A 10,437-nucleotide genomic window follows, 5' to 3' on the forward strand; every position below is an offset into this window, starting at 1 on the left:
CAGGTAACCCGTCTTCACGAAGTCATCTAAGGTATCATCAGTAACACTGGATCTCACACAGTTGCACATAATGGGTGCCTTGGGAGCTTTGGGTGGCATTGTGAAAGACGAAAGCCTATGACAAAAGAAAATGTCCGGTTCAAATATAAGACGGAGGGAGATTCCAGTTCAGTATTCAAGATGGCGGCTTATGAAGGGGCCTAATGATATATGGCTAATTGTGTCGGGTTATCTAAGCCACTGTGGATGTCATAAGTAATTCAAATCGTTTAAAACTCTATCATGAATGAGCCGAAAATTTCACAGCGCATGGCCTCCTCTAAGCCGGCGATATGAGCCGCCATAGCTAACAGATGCAATTTTTGACTAAGTGTGGCACAAACAGGTTTCTCAGATCGCAGTAATTATTTTGGATCAAACGGTCATCTAGAAAGAAAAATTTTCTAGACCTAAAAACTAGCACAGAGAAGTTCATAAGTTCTAATGAGGCCTTTTTGAAAGCAAGAGGGATCTGCTAGTATGGGAAATGGGTGCGAAACCACTACTGCAGCATTCTATCCTACTTTCCGGATCAAAGGAGGTCGCGGTGGCGGAACTGTGAAGAACTTGGGATGAACTACGAAGAACAGAGGAAGACCGACATAACCCTAATGCGAATCTACTATAGGGAGGTGCAAGGACTTACTGGCGCTGATGAGATGCGCAACACCATTAAGTCCGTTTCCTAGAAGAGCCTTAATCTTGTTGATGGTGGGGATAAGCGGTTGACGCTCAGCTTGAGACAATTTGTCTGGCAGGGGGTGGTTTGACTCCAGACACAGGGCGCGAAAGCCGGGCAGAGGGCTCTCATCAGCCGGAGACGTATCCTGGCAGTAGAACCATGTCTGATTCCAGTCCTTTGGGTGGCTTGGCGGCTCAGCGTAAGGAAAGAGACAATCCCTCCGTCGTTGAATTGATATTCTGCCAAGTTCCAAGCTAGGCCCGTTGGCACACTCGTTCTGGCGGTTCAAATAAAACAGTTCCCTAAAGAGCAGTAGGCTGGGTTCTTCTCCAAGGTACACCTCGCAAAATACTTGGAAGTTACAAATGTTCGACACGGAATTGTGCCCAATGTCTTGAGGTCGCAGATCGAAAAAGTTCAGAACATCTCTGAAGAATTTTGAGCCAGGAGGAGCAAAGCCCCGGCTCATGTGATCAGCAAATATAACCACCTCTCCGTCTCTTGGTCGAGGTCTCTCTTCGGACGGGTCACGGGCACGATAGGGCATGACCTCCTTCTTAGGCAGGTAACCCGTCTTCACGAAGTCATCTAAGGTATCATCAGTAGCACTGGATCTCACCCAGTTGCACATAATGGGTGCCTTGGGAGCTTTCGGTGGCATTGTGAAAGACGAAAGCCTATGACAAAAGAAAATGTCCGGTTCAAATATAAGACGGAGGGAGATTCCAGTTCAGTATTCAAGATGGCGGCTTATGAAGGGGCCTAATGATATATGGCTAATTGTGTCGGGTTATCTAAGCCGCTGTGGATATCATAAGTAATTCAAATCTTTTAAAACTCTATCATGAATGATCCGGAAATTTCACAGTGCATGGCCTCCTCTAAGCCGGCGATATGAGCCGCCATAGCTAACAGATGCAATTTTTGACTAAGTGTGGCACAAACAGGTTTCTCAGATCGCAGTAATTATTTTGGATCAAACGGTCATCTAGAAAGAAAAATTTTCTAGACCTAAAAACTAGCACAGAGAAGTTCATAAGTTCTAATGAGGCCTTTTTGCAAGCAAGAGGGATCTGCTAGTATGGGAAATGGGTGCGAAACCACTACCGCAGCATTCTATCCTACTTTCCGGATCAAAGTTGGTCGCGGTGGCGGAACTGTGAAGAACTTGGGATGAACTACGAAGAACAGAGGAAGACCGACAGAACCCTAATGCGAATCTACTGTAGGGAGTTGCAAGGACTTACTGGCGCTGATGAGATGCGGAGGTCGCCGCTGTTTCTCTGGACCAGTTCAGGGTGATGCAGCGGCCAACGTTGAGGAAGACAAGGGGCGCGGCGGCGGCGGCGGAGCTCAAACTCTCGGGCGTCAGAGGAGGAAGACGATGGAGGAGAGGAGTGAATGAAGGCTTATGGGCCGAGCCTATTTATAAGGGTGGTTGATAAATGGGCGCGAGAAACGAGGAGGCCAAGACATGATTATCTCGCCACAGAAACGCCTCGATTTTCGGATGGTCATTAAAGATGAGATCCGTTGGGATATGACAGAATAGAAAAATGAATTCAATGGAAGATGACGTCATGGCGGGTTACCAAGAATCCAGAAGACGACGTCACGGCGGGTTATAACCTTCGCACAAGCAGAAGCCGGAAGATTTTCTTTCAAAGGGATTGAAGATTGACATGAACCGGTTCAAATCAATCTGGGGCCTAATGTTGAGGATATAACCATTAGAGTCACCCGCCCAGGAGGGGCCGGGTTACGTTATAATGATCATCACGTGAAGCCCAGTACCAGGCTTGAAGATGGCGGATCAATAGTGGGCTTAAGACCCGGAGGCGGCTTAAGGCCCATAGTGATAAACCGCCGTTATGGCAAGACTTGTAACGTAAGGCAAGAGTAGTTAAGAGTCCGAGCCGGATACTGTTATAAGCCGGCCGGGACTCTAAGAGCCGCGGGGCGTCAACCTCTCTATATAAAGGGACGACCTGGCGGCGGTTCAGGACGAGGGACAACAGATCGAGAGCCGGGCATAGCGATTTAGCTCCCTGGTCATCGAAACCCTAAGTAATACCATCTCAACTGGACGTAGGCTTTTACCTTCACCGTAAGGGGCCGAACCAGTATAACCCTCGTGTTCCTTGTCCCGTTTAACCCCTTTAAGCTTCCTAGCTGCGATGGCTCCACGACTAAGTCCTTGCACGAGGACATCTGCCGTGACAATTCCACGACATACCACCTACACTTCCCTTGGGTATTCGCGAGCCCGAGGGTCATCTTTATTTTAGACCCCCACGGGCCAGTGCTCCTTCGAGTGTTGGTTCGAACCGAGCTGCCTGTGGGGCCACCTTGGGGAAACTTGAGGACTGGTTTTACTCATAGCTAGTCTCATCCGGTGTTGCCCTGAGAACGAGATATGTGCAGCTCCTATCGGGATTTGTCGGCACATCGGGCGGCTTTGCTGGTCTTGTCTTACCATTGTCGAAATGTCTTGTAAACCGGGATTCCGAGACTGATCGGGTCTTTCCCGGAGAAGGTTTATCATTCGTTGACCGTGAGAGCTTATAATGGGCTAAGTTGGGACACCCCTGCAGGGTATTATCTTTCGAAAGTCGTGCCCACGGTTATGAGGCAGATGGGAATTTGTTAATGTCCGGTTGTAGAGAACTTGTCACTTGACTTAATTAAAATACATCAACCATGTGTGTAGCCGTAATGGTCTCTTCTCGGCGGAGTCCTGGAAGTGAACACGGTTTGAGTTATGAATGACGTAAGTAGGAGTTCAGGATCACTTCTTGGTCATTACTAGTTGACGACCGTTCCGTTGCTTCTCTTCTCGCTCTCTTTCGCGTATGTTAGCCCCCATATATGCTTAGTGCCTGCTGCCGCTCCACCTCAATACACCATCCTTTCCTATAAGCTTAAATAGTCTTGATCTCGCGGGTGTGAGATTGCTGAGTCCTCGTGACTCACAGATTCTACCAAAACAGTTGCAGGTGCCGACGATGCCACTGCAGATGACGCAATCGACCTCAAGTGGGAGTTCGATGAGGAACGTGGTCGTTACTATGTGTCTTTTCCTGATGATCAGTAGTGGAGCCCAGTTGGGACGATGGGGGATCTAGCATTTGGGGTTATCTTATTTTCATTTGGATTTTGACCGTAGTCGGTCTATGTGTGGATGTTGGATGATGTATGAATTATATTTATGTATTGTGTGATGTGGCGATTGTAAGCCAATCTCTCGTTATCCCATTCTTGTTCATTACATGGGATTGTGTGAAGATGACCCTTCTTGCGACAAAACCACAATGCGGTTATGCCTCTAAGTCGTGCCTCGACACGTGGGAGATATAGCCGCATCGTGGGCCTTACAAGTTGGTAATCAGAGCCATCCCCGACTTAGGAGCCCCCTGCTTGATCGAATCGCTGGCGTTGTTGAGTCTAGAACAAAAATGTTTTGAGTCTTAGGATTATATATATCGGAGAGTAGGATTCTTTTTACTCCTCAGTCCCTTCGTCGCTCTGGTGAGGTCTCCTAACGTAGAAGTTTTGACTCTTCTCTCCTCAAATTTCACAAAAAAAAAATTTAGGATCACGCGGGTATCTTAGAATCGTTCCGATGGTTTTGTGACGAGAACATTGTTCTTGGTGCCTCCTGACATTTAGGGGTTGTGGCAGTGTCCCGGGGAGTTGAGCTCCGAGGTGTTGTCGTCACAATTTTATCGTTGCAGTTCTGGAATACCTGAGTTTCGCCGACATCGAAATCTCTTTTATGCAGTTGTTGGTGAGATCACCTCGACGCCACCTAGTACTGGGGCGGGAGTTCGGGAGTATTGCCATAACTCGTATAACGGATGCTTTTCGAAGGTTGAGGTACACGATTTCCGAAGGTTTCTTGGTTATGTGTTGACGGATGGATACAGCTGGATCTAGGGATTGCTAGTTTGGGTGATATATTTTGTGTCCCCTGTATCCCCAACACCAGATTGCATAACCAGAAAGTTTCGGGAGTTTATAAGTGGGAATTCAAGTAGCTCCTAGGATATCTTTCCGACAGACGCATGATATGAGATTGGGGTTCGACGTCTAGTGGTCCGCCTTTCCACGGTTGGTTTTACAGTGGTCTCGTAGTGTCTTAAAGAGTCCTTGGCTATGCCGACTCGGGGACGCTTTGTATGTCATGTGCACTGCCTTGTACATGATGGTGCTGTACGATTGAGCCTGTGTGGGCCCCACCACGAAAATTTCGGACGAAATCTCTATCATATGTTTGTTCCGGCTTATTTTGCAAGCCAATACTTTGTTTTGTTTTGAATTGTGGTATTCGAGTTGCTTCGAAGTAAAATGTTGATTCCATATCTTTTTCTAAGTGGCTTCTCAACCTAATGGAAGTGTGATGATTTACTATGGAATTCATTCGTTCATCCTCGTTCGAATGTTTATTGTGAAGACTATATGTTGCAATTTCTATCCGTTGATTCTACTTGTCTATTTGTCTATCAAGATGCTAACGGATGTCACCCTCTTCAGGATGGCTCCGCCAACGCGTCAGAATCAGGACCGCAATGAAGGGAGTCAAGAGAACACTCCACCACCACCTCCGCCTCCGGAGGCATGGCAAGCTATCATGGCAGCCACCAACACCAATGCTCAGATGATTCTGCAACTCTTGCAAGAACGCACCCAAGGGCAAGGCAATCAAGGAAATCAAGGCCAAGGCAACAATCAGTCTCACTTCGCTACCCTCAACCAGTTTCTCGCAAATCAGCCCAAGTCTTTCAGCTACTGTGCCGAGGCCACGGATGCCGATGATTGGCTCGTGGACATCAACAAGCATTTTGAATGTAGCAATGTCAGGCCTGAGGACTATGACAAGTTCGCTTCTTTTCAGCTCAAGGACCAAGCTGCTGATTGGTATCAACAATACAAAGATTCCAGAGGAGGTCGTGTGATCACTTGGACTGACTTCTGTCGGGACTTCAAAGCGCACCACATTCCACAAAGTGTTCTTGAGAGCAAGCGTGAGGAGTTCCGCAATCTCAAGCAAGGCAACATGTCTGTGTATCAATTCAACATCCAGTTTCAGAAACTTGCTCGCTTCGCTAAACAAGACGTTCCTGATGAAAAGAGCATAATCTATCACTTCAGAGGTGGCCTTAGAGAGGATCTGTAGTTAGCTCTCGTTCTTGTTGAGCCTACTCAGTTTGATCAATTCTATAACATGGCACTGAAGCAAGAGGATGCTCGGCTCAAGTGTGAGGCTTCTAAGAAGAGAGTCAGGGACGCAGTTCAGTCTTCTTCTTCCTCACTTGTGGCAGCTAGGCAACAGAAGTTTTGGTTGCCTCCTCCTCCTCCGTTTCGTTAGCCTTACCAGCAGAAGAACAAAGGTGGCCATGGTTCTTCCCACTCTTCTAACTCTGGCTATCAGAACAAGTCTCAAAATCAAGCTCCAAAGTCGAATGCTCCTTATCATCGTCCACTCTAATAGGTGACTTGCAACAAGTGTCAGCAGAAAGGTCACTATGCTAACAAGTGCTTCAACCAAAGGCGTCTTTCGCCTCCTCCTCCTGTAAGATCTTCCAGCAATGCAGTGGTCAAGCATAATCCCAAGGCTGCAAAGGTGAACATGATGAATGCAGCCCAAGCGGAGGAATCTACTGATGTGATAATGGGTAATCTTCCAGTTAATGATATTCCTGCAAAAGTTTTATTTGATACTGGTGCATCGCATTCTTTCATGTCATACCCTTTTGCATCAAAGCACAATTTTGACACAGAGGAATTATCAAGAGCAATGCAAGTTATTTCTCCAGCTAAGCGTTTGAGCTCCAGCATGATGGTTCCCGATGTTTCCATCAAGATGGGGAACTATAAATTTCTGTCTTCCCCAATTGTTCTTGGTGACTCGGATATTGATCTAATTCTCGGGATGGACTGGCTTTCTAAGCATGAGGCTCAACTTGATTGTGCTGCCAGGGAAATTATATTGACACACTCTTCTGAGGATGTTATTATTTATGCCGCTCGTGATGAAACCATTCGGTTGTTTTCTCTCAATGAGAAGGGCGAATTGAATGCCATCTCTCAAATTCCAGTCGTTTGTGAGTACCAAGATGTCTTTCCAGAAGAGCTTCCGGGTATGCCTCCTCACCGGCCAGTTGAGTTCGTGATCGATCTTGAGCCGGGCACTGAACCCATTTGCAAGCGTCCATACAAGCTTGGACCCAAGGAGCTGAAGGAATTGAAGAAACAGCTCGATGAACAAGAGCGTCTGGGTTTGATCAGACCGAGTTCATCTCCATGGGGTTGTGGTGTTCTTTTTGTCCAGAAGAAGGATGGCACGGAACGACTTTGTGTTGACTACCGTCCATTGAACAAGAAGACAATCAAGAACAAGTATCCACTTCCCAACATCAATGAGCTATTCGAGCAACTCAAAGGTGCTAAACTATTCTCCAAGCTTGACCTTCGTATGGGTTATCATCAGATTCACATTCGTGAAGAAGATATTCCCAAGATAGCATTCAGAACAAGCTTTGGTTCTTACGAATATACTGTCATGTCTTTCGACCTTGTCAATGCTCCTCCAACATTCTCTCGGATGATGAATTTCATCTTCAACCCCTATACCAATGAATTCGTCCTGGTGTATCTCGATGATATCTTGGTCTTCTCCAAGAATAAGAAGGATCATGCCAAACATTTGCGATTGGTGCTCGACAAGCTCAGAGAGTATCAATTTTATGCGAAGTTTTCCAAATGTGAGTTTTGGCTCGATGAAGTTCTTTACCTTGGTCACATCATCTCTGCCAAGGGCATCGCTGTTAATCCCGAGAAGGTGTCTGCTATTGTGATTTGGGAACCTCCTCAGAATGTCAAGCAGCTTCGCAGTTTTCTTGGTCTTGCAAGCTATTGCCGAAGATTCGTTGAGAATTTCTCTAAGATTGCAAAGCCTCTTTCCAACCTCCTCCAGAAGCATGTGAAGTATGTCTGGTCTCCTGAGTGTGACGTTGCTTTCAACACTCTCAAAGAGAAACTCGTCACAGCTCCTGTCTTAACTCCTCCTGATGAATCCAAGTCATTTGAAGTATTCTGTGATGCTTCTCTCCAAAGTCTCGGTGCTGTATTAATGCAAGAGAAGAAAGTTGTGGCCTATACCTCTCGTCAGTTGAAGCGCAATGAAAAGAACTACCCCACTCACGATCTTGAGTTGGCGGCAGTTGTCCATGCATTAATAACATGGAGACATCTCTTGTTGGGATGAAAAGTGGACATATTCACCGATCACAAGAGTCTCAAGTACATCTTCACTCAGCCCAACCTCAACCTCAGGCAGACTCGATGGGTCGAAATGATTCAAGAGTACAATCCGAGTATTGAATATACTCCAGGCAAGGCCAATGTCATTGCAGATGCTTTAAGCAGGAAGGCTTATTGCAACAGCTTAATTCTCAAGCCATTCCAGCCGGATCTTTGTGAAGCTTTCTGCAAGCTGAATCTCCAAGTTGTTCCTCAAGGCTTTCTTGCCAACCTCATAGTCTCTCCTACTTTGGAAGGTCAAATTCGTGAGGCACAACTTCTTGATGCCATGGTGAAGAAGGTGAAACGTGGTATCGACAAGGGTGTTTCCAAATACAAGTGCTATCGCATTGATGACAGAGACACTTTATTCTTCGAGGACCGGATTGTGGTTCCTAAAGGTGATCTAAGGAAAGTCATTATGAACGAGGCGCACAATTCTCTTCTTTCCATTCATCCTGGAAGTACGAAGATGTACCATGACCTCAAGCAGTCGTATTGGTGGACTCGAATGAAGCGAGAAATCGCTCAATTCGTGAATGAATGTGATGTCTGTCGAAGGGTGAAAGCAGAACACCAACGACCAGCTGGTCTCCTCCAACCTATTGCTATCCCAGAATGGAAGTTTGATCATATCAAAATGGACTTCGTGACTGGATTTCCAAAGTCCAAGCGCGGAAATGATGCTATCTTCGTTGTCATCGACAAGCTTTCTAAAGTGGCTCATTTCCTTCCAATTAAAGAATCCATCACAGTAGCTCAGTTGGCAGAGCTATACACCTCCAGAATTGTCTCCTTGCATGGCATTCCACAATTGATTTCTTCAGATCGTGGAAGCATTTTCACTTCTAAGTTCTGGAACTCCTTCCAGAAGGCCATGGGCACCAACATTCGCTTCAGCACAGCTTTCCATCCTCAAACTAGTGGCCAAGTCGAGCGAGTCAATCAAATTCTTGAAGATATGCTCAGGGCTTGTGTCATTTCCTTTGGCATGAAATGGGAAGATTGTCTTCCATATGCCGAATTCTCCTACAACAACAGCTTCCAAGCGAGTTCGGGCAAGGCCCCATTCGAGATTCTCTATGGCAGAAAGTGCCGTACTCCTCTCAATTGGTCAGAGACTGGTGAACGCCAACTTCTTGGCAATGACTTAATCACAGAGGCTGAAGAAATGTGTAAAGTCATCCGTGAAAATCTCAAAGCCGCGCAATCGCGACAGAAGAGTTACTATGATAGCAAGCACCGTGATGTGGATTTCGAGATCGGAGACCATGTCTACCTCCGCGCCTCTCTAATGTAAGGCACTCGTTGCTTCGGTATCAAAGGGAAGCTTGCCCCTAGATACGTGGGTCCTTTCAAGATCATTGGCAAAAGAGGCGACCTCGCCTATCAACTTGAGCTTCCTTCCAACTTCGCGAACGTGCACGATGTGTTCCACGTGTCACAGCTCCGCAAGTGCTTCAAGACGCCAGAGCGCACCATCAACTTCGAAGAGATTGACCTCCAAGAAGATCTGTCTTATCATGAGCACCCTGTTGCTATTTTTGAAGAAACTGAGTGCAAGACTCGCAGCAAGTCAATCAAATTCCTGAAAGTGAAGTGGTCGCACCATTCTGACCGAGAAGCCACCTGGGAACGCGAGGACCATCTCCGTTCCGAATATCCGGAGTTCTTTCAGTCGTAGATCTCGGGACGAGATCCTCTCGTAGTGGTGGAGTGTTGTAACACCCCGGATGTAACTTTCCATATTTGTAACTCCAACTCTTGCCATTTTCGGCTATGTGTTATGATATTCCCTCCGTGGTCGGGTTTTGTTTTTGTTTTGCATTTTGTTCATGTCATGCATCTCATATCATGTCATCATGTGCATTGCATTTGCATACGTGTTCGTCTCATGCATCCGAGCATTTTCCCCGTTGTCCGTTTTGCAATCCGGCACTCCCACCTCCTCCGGCGCTCCCCTCTTGTTTCTTTTCGTGAGCGGGTGTTGAACGTTCTCGGAATGGACCGAGGCTTGTCAAGTGGCCTTCGTATACCACCAGGAGACCACCGGTCAAGTTTCGTTCCATTTGGAGGTCGTTTGGTACTCCAACGGTTAACCAGCTAACCGCAAAGTCCGTTTGTGTGTGCAGCAAAAACCCCTCTCTAAACAGCCCAAAACCCAGCAACTCACTTCCATGATCTAGGTCGTTCGATCACGATCGTGTGGGTGAAAACCGCACTCCATTTGGAGTCTCCTAGCTCCCTCTAGCTATATATATGCATCCCTCCCGAAATACATTCGTAGTCCAAACCCTAACCCGCTCCTCCGCACCGCCGGACGTGTCCGGCCCGAGCCGGACAAATCGCGCCGCCGCCTCCAGCTACGCAGGCGCTGCCACGTGGCCCCCGGCCACCGCGCGCGCCCGCGGCCC

The sequence above is a fragment of the Triticum aestivum genome, chromosome 2D, assembly GCF_018294505.1.
Source record: "Triticum aestivum cultivar Chinese Spring chromosome 2D, IWGSC CS RefSeq v2.1, whole genome shotgun sequence".
NCBI classification, from domain to species: Eukaryota; Viridiplantae; Streptophyta; class Magnoliopsida; order Poales; family Poaceae; genus Triticum; species Triticum aestivum.